Source organism: Vombatus ursinus, unplaced genomic scaffold (genome assembly GCF_900497805.2).
Source record: "Vombatus ursinus unplaced genomic scaffold, bare-nosed wombat genome assembly UNPS02014810.1, whole genome shotgun sequence".
NCBI lineage: Eukaryota > Metazoa > Chordata > Mammalia > Diprotodontia > Vombatidae > Vombatus > Vombatus ursinus.
Genome location: NW_020954588.1, coordinates 30,322,412 through 30,333,286, shown reverse-complemented (window position 1 = coordinate 30,333,286; position 10,875 = coordinate 30,322,412). Strand labels below are relative to the sequence as shown.

General features: G+C 41.1%; 1 non-coding gene across 1 annotated transcript; it reads left to right on the top strand.

Annotated features, from left to right (window-relative positions):
* Positions 1–6,562: 6,562 nt before the first annotated feature.
* Positions 6,563–6,635, top strand: TRNAV-AAC. The gene has a single exon. It is a non-coding gene; the product is annotated as a tRNA-Val (tRNA).
* Positions 6,636–10,875: the final 4,240 nt, after the last annotated feature.

The following is a 10,875-nucleotide window of genomic DNA, read 5'->3' as shown; positions in this document are numbered from 1 at the left end:
AAGAGCTACAACTTCTGCATGTTTCCTTAGAATAATCTAATTATTAAAAGTCACAGTATAAAAAAACAAGCAAACAAAAGGAAGCAATGAAATATGTACGTTGAATGAAATCCAGCACTCTACTGACACAGACCTAACTAAAGGTGGGGAAACCAACTCTGTCCACTTTCATCTAGTAAAGGTCAAACATTTTGAGTTAACCTAATGTCAACAGAAGCACAAACTCATGATTACTGCTGTAATAAAAATGAAAATATATCAAAATTATTGCTTGGCTCAAGTCATTTGAACACAACTATAGTCTGCCAAAAGGAAAGGGTTGCAGTGTCCCTTCAAATGGAAAATATCAATGTTTTCTTGACTTAAACTTTGGAGAATACAGAGTCAAGCCCCCTACAGGGACACTCCCCCAACTAGGTATAGACTTAATAATGGTATTTCTAGGTCAGAGTATGAACAATCACTTTCCAAATATTAATTTCCAAAATGGCGGACCTAATCCATAGCTCCATCAATACCGTATTCATGTGCCTAACATTCCATAGCCCCACCAACATTTGTCATTTGGGGGTTCAATTATGTCAATCTGACAGGTGTAAGGTAAAACTTCAGAGTTGTTCCAATTTGCATTTCTCTAATTATTAGTGACTCTGAGCATTTTCAAATATGCTTATAGATAGCTTGGATTTCTTCTCTTGAGAACTGCTTGTCCATATCCTTTGAGCATTACTATCAACTGGATATAAAACTATTTTTGAAAATATATAGATAAGAATAGAAGGAAGGTCAGGAAAAAATTACAGGCACTCAGGACAGCTCTAAAAATTGCATTTTGAATTTAGCATACATTTATCATTTTTATGTAACATTTATATATTTAATATGTATTTAACACTATTTTTATATTATATATAATTACATTTGTACATTATGCATAATGTTTAACATCTATAGAAAACACATATTTTTGTACATTCTATGAATATTTATAAACATATTTATATTTAATAATAAAGCAAGCTGAACATAATTGATACTCATAGTTTCCTGTATAATCTTTTCCTGGTCTACTGTGTTGCATAAATGCCCATTTTATTTGACATTTGAGTTCACAATTTCAACAAAAAAAGAGCTGATGCCCTCCTTGGGATGACTGTCTTTCGGATTCTACTATTACTATTAGCCATTGCCCTTTGGGTAACTACCTCAGCTGCTCCCTCTTAGGTAATTTCATCTCCAGATAGTTATTTGTCTAAGATTATTAAAGAACAGATACATAAGCAACAGGTGTCACGTCCTCGCAAATGACTGACAGCCTGTGGAGGATTGCAGGGAAGGAATTTGGTCAGCATCCCCTCCCCCCCCAGGCAGCTCAAAGTAGTCTTTCCTCTTTGGTTACCGGGAGGAAAGAGAGCAAGGAGCTTGCAGGGGATGGAGGTGACTTTTAATATATCCTCTCTGTTCTGCTCAGCAACCAGACCATGAATCGTCATGGCTAGAAATAGACTTACCCTAACATTTCTGTGTGGTCATTTGGGACTGGACCCAGGCAGGCGATACCTGCACATTTCAAGGATTCTTCCGTCCACTCCTATTATACTCCCTTGATCCTTATTGGAACTCTTTCTTAAAAAACAAAATTGGTAAATATTGGGTGTAGCAAATATCAGACATCACAAAGAATGAAATTGAGTCCATTTTAACAGATGGCCAAAGATTTGATAGGACTATAGGATTTATCCTGAGTCCCCATGGGCACACAGACTCCTGACTTGTAAGAGTTAAGAATTTATAATAAACAAGAATAGTAATGAAAAAAAAGAACGGCATAAAATTAAGAATTTAACCCTGAATCATTAGAGTAAATTATTGAAAACAAAAAGTGGGAAATGGTAAGAGAAACAAGATCAGTGCTGACTATAATAATTTTGATGGGAAATCAAATAAATTAATTGCTACAACAAAAAGACCAAAAAAAGCCCCAAAGGATTTTAATTAGCAAACATATAAATTAATTGTCAAATGGGAGCAATAGCATTCAAAGACAATCCTAGGTTAGAATGTAAGCTGTTTGAAAATATTTCAAAGGATGATAGATGATTATAAGGAGATTCCAGGTCACATAAGCAACTAGATAGAGGACTAGACATTTTCTCTAATCCCCAGGAACTCAAACCTTTCCAAAATGGAAATTATGCACCAAAGATAAAGTTACTGAAGCTGTGTCTATGGTCTAGGATACCTAATATCCAAAAGAAGATCTAAAAAAATACAAAAAAGTGTAAGTAAGGTGAATTTTAGTGTGTGTTAGGAGGGTTTTGTTATTCCTTTTTAGATAATAGTTTCAGGATCTTTGATAATATTTCCTATGAATTATGGTTGACAACTTCTACCGCACAGTTGCAGCAGAGATATAGGGGTGACATAGTGTACGTGTGCGCTGTGTTAGGTCACAACTTGCTAAAGTTAACCTGGGAGGCTATTGTTGGTAAGATGCCTTCTTTGTTGTTCTATAAAGCAAGTGGACACTGGTCAGTGACGGATTTTGGGGGGCGGATTTGAATAATGCATAGAGGAATGCATGTACCTGCCTTGATCGGCCCCCATCAAGGCATGGGAGGATATCTGTGTTTGCCTCAACTGGCCCCCATTGAGGCTTAGAGGACCTTAGGATCTTAGGAGTCATAGCTCCTACCATTTTCACTGGTGATTAGGGAATGTTGTAGGAGTTGGTGCTCCCATTATCAGCAAACTCCTTTTGAGAAGAATAAGACTAGAGTAAAGTTATTTAACCCCTCTGAAGCTGTCTTCCTGTCTGACTGGATCAAAAGTGAACCTGTATTAGAACACCTGTTAGTGTTAGGAACCCTCCTGTGTTCTCCTGCCCAACAAATGGTGTTACCTGTGTGCTTACCTGTGAAACACCCAGGAACTCTCAAACCTTTCCAAAATGGAAATTATGCACCAAAGATAATGTTACTTAATCTGTCTAGCTTAAGTAAAATAAGGTCTAGGATACCCAAGATCCAAAATATGATCTAGGATACCCAAGATCCAAAAGGTTACAAAAAATACAAAAAACAAAACCCCCGAAACAAAAACCTAGGAATTGACTTTCACTGACCCTGAGCTCACGGAGCACTCCTTCCCCACCTCCTCTGCTGTGGGCATCAAGGCTGCAGGAGCAGACCCAAGGACCAGACGCACAGGCATGTCACAAAACCCAATCCATTCCTATACATCCCCCTCCCCTTCTGGCCCAGTGGAGTTTGGGCAGATGCCAGCCCTTCAGGAGGAAAAGCAGGCTGGGAGCCACAACCCTGTAGCAGCAACAGCAAACAGCTCTGAGATGCCAAACTAGAGAACTGAATAACAGTGGGACTGGGACAGGATACCACGTCAACACACCTTTGGGGGTGGGGGTGCAGAGGTTGGTGCCATGACACTAAGCCCGAAGGAAAGGGCACAGCATTTAGCTGGGGCCAGTTCTGATCACTCAAAAGTCACTGGGGGCACAGATTTAGGCTGCTGAACCATGAATTACCCAGTGAGAGAAGAGGCTGAGATGATTTGAGATCCAGCCCCCGAGGAAACCACCATCAGAGGCGCAGAGTCAGAAAATGAGTAGGGGAAGATGACAGGAGGGTGGGGGTGGGAGAGTGAAATCACCAAAGATCTCTGGGAGAAGAAAATTCAAAGACCTTGAACGTGAGCAGATAGATAATTATGTGCAGTTTCAACCCATAAAACCAAGAGTGGTGGAAGGCTAAACCATTCTAAAGAAAGTCTAGCAAGATATCCCAATGGTATTTAGTAATTTTCTCCAAGATGGGGGTTCTTGACTTTATAGTTTGTTGAAACTTTTGGATCTCTTCTCAGAATAATGTTATCAAACACATAAAACAAAATACATAGAGGTAGATAGGCAGTCAACTATTTTGAATATTTATTAGGATGTTTTTAAAAACCAAATTCATGGACCCTAGGTTAAGAATCCATGTTCTAAGACTATTGGTAAGGGTAGGGCCCAATTGAGTAAATCAATCAAATCACTCCACCCTAATTAATTTAACTGATATGTTAATGAGATGAGAATGTGTTTAAATCAATCAATAAATCAAGGACTTTAGACCAAGTTTGGAAAATGACGTTGTGCAAGAACCTTTTCATATTGACTGAAGAAACTTGTGGTTGCCTACAAAATATCAAGCCAGTTTAGCCAAAGAAATTGGAGTGAGCTGGACAGGAAAGAATATTTTTTTTAATTGTCACTTGTTAATTTATTTATTTTTAGTTTTTCACATTCACTTCCACTTCCAGATTTTGAGTTCCAAATTTTCTCTCTCTTCCCTCCCCCCGCCTCAAGACAGGGAGCATTCTGAATACCCCTTCCCCTAATCTGCCCTCTCTTCTGTCCCTCCCCCTTCTCTTATCCTCTTCCCCTTCTATTTTCTTGTAGGGCAGGATAGATTTCTATACCCCATTGCCTGTATATTTTATTTCCCAGTTGCATGTGAAAATAATTTTTAACATTAGTTTTTAAAACTTTGGGTTCCAAATTTTCTTCCTTCCTCCCTCCCCACCCATGCCCATTGAGAAGGCAAGCAACTCAGTATAGGTTATACATGTGTAGTCATGCAAAACACTTTCATAATAGTCATGTTGTGAAAGACTATCTATATTTCCCTTCATCCTATCCCAGCCTCCCTTTATTCTAGTCTCTCTTTTGACCTTGTCCCTGCTTAGAAGTGTTTGCTTCTGATTACCAAATTCCCCAATCTTCCCTCCCCTCTATCACCCCCCCCCCATTTCAGGAAAGAATATTCTAACAAAACTATTTTGGGGGTGAAGGAAAGTTCTCAGCTCTATTCGAACCCTTTCCATCTTCCTTCCTCTCTTTGCCTTAAAGAATACTTTTTTGAGCTTTAAAGAATCTGGAAGATTTTGGAATTTCCATCTTTCCATCATTCCCCAGATCATCAACTGTTGCTGGCAGTGTTTTCAGTGAGAGCCAAGAATAAAGGGGATACCACACTGAAAGGCCCCAAAAGAACTCAGCAAAGGAATTACACTATGTCAAAGGGGAATTTCTTCAGCATCTCACCAAGAAAAGACTGCCAGTAACCAAGGGTTGTGGTATCCCCTTGCCACATGTGCTGTCCAAGCTTAATCCCACTTTTTCTGGACTCTGTAAATGTTTATAGGAGAGTATGTCATAGATGGAGTGGGGGGATGTTTTGCACCAAAAATGCAACTGTTGTAAATATTCCTTTCTAAAAGTTAAGCTTGCCTGACTAATTGATAATAAAGTTACAATCATAGCAGGAAGCAGTATAACAGCGGGGGCGAGTGAGCTATATATAGCACTAGACAAACAATCCTGAAACCCCTCGGGACTAGTTTTGGATTTTGAGGCTACAAACAGCTGAGTTCTGGGCCTTCAACGTGCTATTCAAGTGTGAGTCAGTACAGTGCCCAACTACATTAATAGAGGGATTTTCTCCATCTGGGAGTTCCCTATTTCAATGAAATCATAGGTCCAGTTCCCACATCACTCGGTTAGGCACTTTGTGATGCAAAGCTAAAAACAGGTGCCAACCCATAAAAAGGTGCCCCCAGGAATCAATCAAGAAAAAGGGCTTATGGGGAAACTGTCGGGGCTTTTAAAATTCCTGTTGGTTGTAGGAAAGGAAAGGGAAATGCAAAAATAAATTAAAATTGAAGGGATTTCCCCTTATCACATCGGTGATGTTAGTTGCAGGTGTAGCTTATTAGATGGGGGAGGTGGGGGTTGGAGCCACAAAGAGTGGAGTTCAAATTTTACCTTTGACACCCCTGAGAGTGACCTGAAAGTGCTGCTTTCCTCATCCAGAAAGTTCCTTCAAAGGAAAGAAATCACAGTACAATCCATCCCCCTTCTGTAGACATTTTGCACGTTGAATTGGGGGAGGGGAGAGAAAAGTGGGGATGGAGAAGAAAGGGGACCAGATGGAGGAGGAGGAAGAGGAATGGGGGGAGGAAAAGAGGGGAAAGAGATGGACGAGGGGAGAGGGGTAGGGGAAGTGGGGGAGGGGCAGAGGACTGGGGAGAAGAAAGAGAATTGGGGAACAGGAAAGAAGGATGAGCCTCCTAAGTCTTCTCCGCTCCGTTATTTTTGCATCAGCTGGACTCAGATTTAGCCTTTTAATTTTAAAAATTATTTTTAAAAAATTAACATTTATTTTCTCTCCCTCCTCCAGCCTCTCCCCCCAACCAAAAAGCGAGGAAGAAACGCAAAGCACTTGTAACAAACATGCTTAGTTAAAAGAAAAAAATTCCCTCTTTGGCCACGCCCAAAAATGTGAGTCTCATTCTGCATCCTTTTGACAGAGTCGTGCCCCCTTCCCGTCTCCCCAGAATCCGTTCCGGCTTTTCGCTTTCTCCCCGACCTCTGAGAAGCAGGGGAGGATAGATCAGTTTCATTTCCATTGGCTTCCTTGAACAAGAAGTGAAGAGAGATCATCGCTGGGGGAAGCATCGCGACATCATTATCAGGCCCTTTCCCGAGACTCGCGGCAGGCAAGTTTCCGTAGTGTAGTGGTTATCACGTTCGCCTAACACGCGAAAGGTCCCCGGTTCGAAACCGGGCGGAAACACGTTTTTCTTTTTTTCTCTCACTAAATTTCTTCTGCAATGTTTCCTCAAACTTCGCTATTTCTTCCTACATTACAGAAGAGGTTCATTTACGCATGCACATATTTTACAACTTTTTGAAAAATATCTTCCATCTCTTCCAGTGTGAGTGTATTTTGGCCTTTGGGTTGCGATTCTTGGCTCTAGATGCTAAAGGCAGTTTTTAAAATTGACTCTTAAAAGTTCGCAGTAGGTTTAGAAAGTCCGTCGAGTAGTATTGATTGCCTTTGTGCTCCCCAGCCCAATAGCTCTGATGCCAGCCATGCTGCTCTAGAACACTGATGTTCTAGATGATGATGTTTCTGGTACCTCCTTTGCTCACCTGTGGGGCTGAGGATGGAAGGTGAGGCAGGGGACCAGCCCAGGGAGGTGAGAGTGGAGTCAGGAGAGGGCAGAAGAAAGGACAAAGGGGAGCCTCAAAAAGCTGCCTTCCGCTACCAGGAAACAAAGTATACACAACTGCAACATTGTAGACATTGACATTGTCAATTACTTTGAGAGCCTTCAACTCTCGTACAAATGCAGTGACCAGCCCCCGGACTGAGGAAAAAGGATGCTACCCCGCGGCCTGATAGGGAGGTGAGCGACTCCGGTTGCAGAAAGAAATACGTACGTTTGGACAAGGCCGAAGTGGGAATTTGTTTTGTATCTGCATATTTGCACAAGGGTTTTGTTGTTATTGTTTTCAATGGGTGAGGGGAAGTATGGGAGGAAGAGAAAATAAATGCTTGGTAATTTTAAAAAGTTGGTTTTTTTTTTTGTTGTTTTTTTTTAGTGTCCCCTACAGGAGAATGGGAAAAAAAAAGAAATCTACAGACCCTTTTTGTTTAGCACACAAATATTACTTTGAACAGGGACCGGGAAAGGAAAGACGGAAGGGAGGGAAGTGACCCAGGAAAGCAAAATTTTTTTTTCCTTGGAACCGTACTTTTTGATTAATTGATTGATGTGCCCTGGTGAGGGCCAACTGGGGAAATAAATTTAACCGCTCTCCGTCTCAGTTTCTTCATCTGTAAAATGGTGTAACTGCACTTGCCTTCCAGGGTTTTTGTGAGGATCGAATGGCATAGATACTTTTTAAAGCGTAAAGTGTTATATAAATGTTGGATGTGACAGTTGTCAGAACAAATAATTGTCGGGTGGTCAGTCAAGAAGCGTTGATTAAAACAACTACTAAGAGCAAGGCATTATGCAAAGTTCTGGGGATACAAAAAGAAGCAAAAGACAGTCTCTGCCCCCAGGAGCTCACAATCAAATGGGGGAGAAAGTAAGCAAACAAATATGTGCATACTACATACCAGATAAATAGAAAACAATTAACAGAGGGAAGGCACTAGAATTCAAAGAGGTTGGGAAAGGTTTCCTGTAGATGGTATTTTAGTTGGGACTTAAAAGAAACCAGGAAGGCAGTAGGCAGTAACGAGGGGGTAACGAGTGTTTCAGGCAACGGGGGACAGATAGAGAAAACACCGGGAGCCAAGAGATGGAGTACATAGTTAATGAAAAAGCCAGGAGGCCAGTATCACTGGATCAAAGAATAGGGAGTAGGGTGAAAGAAAACTGGAAAGTAGGAAGGGGCTAAATTATGACTGGCTTTGAAAGTCAAGCAAAACATTTTGTATTTCTTCCTGGAGGCACTGGGGAGCCATTGGAGTTTATTGAGTTCCAGGGTTTAGGGTGGGGTGGGGTGAGGGGGTGTATGTGTGACATGATCATAACTGAGCTTTAGGAAAATCACTTTGGTGGCTGAATGGAGGATGGATTGGAGCGGGGAGAAACGGGACCGACAGACCTACCAGCTGTGAGGGGGTGAGAGTCTGGACCAGGCTGGGGGTGGTGTCAGAGGAGAGGAAGGGGATTATTTGAGAAATGTTACAAAGGGAAGGCAGGAGAGGGGGAGGGTTAGGGGAAAAGATAGTAAATTCAGTTTGGGACATGTTGAGTTTTTTCCTTATTTTTTTAATTTCTTTTTTTAAATAGTATTTCCCCCAATTAATGTAAAGACATTTTTAACATTCATTTTTTATAAAATTTTGAGTTTCAAATTTTCTCCCTTCTTCCCTCCTCTCTCCCCTCCCTATGACAGTAAGCAATTTGATATAGGTTATATATGTACAGTCATGTAAAACATTTCCATATTAGTCATGTTGTGAAAGAAGAAACAGAACAAGATGAAATGTTGGTATGCTTTGATCTGCATTCACACTCAATCAGTTCTTTTTCTGGATGTGGATAGCATTTTCCATCATGAGTCTTTTGGAATTGTCTCAGATTGTCATATTGCTGAGATGAGCTAAGTCAATCATAGTTGATCATGGCACAATGTTTCAGTTACTGTGTACAATGTTCTGCTGGTTCTGTTCACTTCACTTTGCATCAGTTCATGTAAGTCTTTCCAGGTTTTTCTGAAATCCGCCTGCTCATCATTTCGTTGTTTTTTGTTTTGTTTTGTTTTGTTTTTTTGTCTAGGCAACAGGGTTAAGTGACTTGCCCAGGGTCACACAGCTAGTAAGTGTTATGTGTCTGAGGCTGGATTTGAACTCTGGTCCTCCTGAATTTAGGCCCAGTGCTCTATCCACTTAGACACCTAGCTGCCCCTACTCATCATTTCTTATAGCACAATAGTGTTCCATTACTTTTATATGACATAACTTGTTTACCCATTACCCAATTGATGTGCATCCCCTCAATTTCCAATTCTTTGCTACCCCAAAAAGTACTGCTATAATTTTTTGTACATGTAGGTCCTTTCCCCTTTCTTTATGATCTCTTTGGGATACAGACCTAGTAAGTGGTAGCTGGATCAGAGAGTGCGTGCAGTTTGATTGACCTTTAAGACAGTTCAAAATTGCTTTCCAGAGTGGTTGGATCAGTTTACAACTTCACCAACAGTGCATTAGTGAGACGTGTTGAGTTAGAGATGTCTGAAAGACAGTTGGAGGTATGAGACTGGAGGTCAGCAGAGAGGTTAGGACCAGATGGGAGGATGCGAGAATCATCAACATAGCTATTAATGCATGGGAGCTGAAGAGTGTAGGGGAAGAAGAGAAGAAAGCCCAGGATGGAACTCTGAGGGACACCTACAGTTAAAAGGCACGATGTGGAAGAGGATCCAGCAAAGAAGAAAGGGGCTGTCAGATAGATAGGAGGAGAATCAGGAGAAAGTGATGTCCAGAAAGCCTAGAAAGAAGACAGTATCAAGGAGGAGAGAGTGACCAACAGGGTCAAAGATGATAGAGAGATTGAGGAGAATGAGGATTGAAAAACAAAATCCATTGGATTTGAATATTAGATCTGTGGTAACTTTGGAGAGAGCACTTTCACTGAAATGATGAGTTTGGAAGCCAGATTGTTAGAGGTTAAGAAAAGAGTGAAGAAACAGAAAGTAGAGGCACTTATTGTAGATGGGCCTTTTCAGGGAGTCCAGCCACAAAAAGCAGAAGAGAAACAGAAAGGATCAAGTGAGAATTTTTTGAGAGTGAGGGAGGCATGGGCATGACTGTAGGCAGTAGGGAAGGTACTAGTAGACAGGGAGAGATTGAAGATAAGTGAGAGTGGGGATGACAGAGGCAGCAATCTATTGGAGATGAGAAGGCTTAAGCAGGTGGAGGGGTTAGCCTTGGTAAAGAGTAAGGCTGATTGTCGCGTGAGACAAGGGTGAAGGAGGAGATAGCGGCATAAGACACCTGAGGGATAGGAGATGAGGAAGAGGGGGTTATAGTGAACGACCTCATTTCTTTTTTTTTTTTGTAAAACATGAGGCAAGAATCTCAGCTGAGTGGTGGTGGTGGTGGTGGAGGGGAGCCATGGAAAGTTTGAGGAGGGATGAGAAGTTTTGGAGGGCACAGCTGAGGTTGTGGCTGGGGGGATAGAGCACCAGATTTGGATTCAAGAACACCTGAGTTCAAATCTAGCCCCAGATACTTGTTAGCTGTGTGTCCTTAAGCAAGTTATTTAACCTCTTTGCCTTAGTTTCTTAATTTCTGAATTAGAGATAATAATGACTACCTCCCAGGGTTTTTGCTGCAAAGCTCAAATTAGGTAATTGTATGTAAGTATTGTTATAAAAAAATAGAGGGTATCCTAAGCTTCATTGATCTATCCATCCATTTATGCATATCTATATACAGGACACCCTCTATAAATGAAGTAAGTTTTGCGGAAAAGCACAGTAGCATCTGAGGAGATTTTTTTCCTCTTTAT